Here is a 1,379-nt window from a genome sequence, read left to right as displayed (position 1 = left end):
TGGAGCAGACAAAATCTGGAGAAGATTTGCACTGCAGCCAATCAGCTTCTCTCTCTCATTTTCGAATCTTACCTGAGCAAACTGAAGTGAGAAGCTGATTGGTTGCCATGGGCAACTGCTCCAGATTCTGTTTGCTCCGGTTTTGATCAATTCCCCTCATTGTATTATGATGTGTATTATGTGCACTCATTTTCCATGAATCATTTCTTCTGACTTGTTTTCCTTGTACTCATACACCTTACTACAAAGATACATATAGAAAAATGGGTGTTCTAAGGGAGTGAAGAGAGACAATTAACTTGCTGTATTGCTGCCAGTGCAGATCATGTTTTGGCAGCCTATACAGTTAGCGCATATCAGGTTAAACATGAATAACTACATTGTGTTGCCAATCACAGCACAATTATATTATTAGGCAAAGCATCATCACTGAATAACACTGGAATCATCCTTTGCCATTCATTTCGTTTGTTTACGGATAAAAATATGCCTGTTTGTATTATGCCTCTATTTGGGGCAGAAACAAAAATAAAACGTTCAGGTCTATTCACAAAAGGGTGAAGAGTTTGGAGAAGGCAGGAGAAGTGAACAGTCTAGGACAAAAAGCCGATTTGGAAAAATTCTCCAATTCAGCTCACTTTCCAGTTCAGCTATGTTGTCCTAGATTGTTCACTTTTCTGGCCTTCTCCAAACTCTTCACCCTTTTGTGAATAGACCCCATAGTATTAATATGCATGAATATTCTTTTTATTAACTGTTTATTATTTTTTTAGAGTAAGCAATATGTCCAGGAGGCCACCCTCACAGTGTAAACAAAAGGGAGAAAAACACAGAACAACAAAAGACACAAGTATGAAAGTGCCTGTTTCCATTTTGATCAGGGTGAAAAGATGTGTTTTTTGGTGGGTACAGGAGTTTAGAATGCATTGCTTATGTAGATTAGACATGTGCAATTAGTTTTGTTCCGAATTCGGATGCATTTGAATTTCCAAATGAAAATTATAATGAATACAAATGTCTAACGAACATTTTGGATGCATCCGAATTTCTTTTTGAATTTCATTCCAAAATAACATTTTATTAAACGTTAACTTAAAAAAAAGGGGGGGGCCCCCCCCCCCCCCATTGATACCTGACCCTTAATGTAAAAAAAAGAAAGCGTCGGGTTTCCCCTAAAAGTCATACCAGACTCTTCAGGTCTGGTAGGAGTTTTAAAAGGGACTCCAATGCCAAAAAACCGAGAAAAAAAACAAAAACATGGGGTCCCCCCTAAAATTCCAAACCAGTCCCATATCCGGGCACTGGCCTGGCAGGGCAGAAAGGGGGGGGGAGGGCGAGCGAGCGGCCATCCTCTCCCTGGACTGTAAGCCACATGCCCT

The sequence above is a fragment of the Nanorana parkeri genome, unplaced genomic scaffold (assembly GCF_000935625.1).
Source record: "Nanorana parkeri isolate BGI_ZX_2015 unplaced genomic scaffold, ASM93562v1 scaffold33, whole genome shotgun sequence".
Classification (NCBI taxonomy): Eukaryota; Metazoa; Chordata; class Amphibia; order Anura; family Dicroglossidae; genus Nanorana; species Nanorana parkeri.
The sequence above is the reverse complement of the archived record's forward strand: the minus strand, read 5'-3'. Positions refer to the sequence as shown.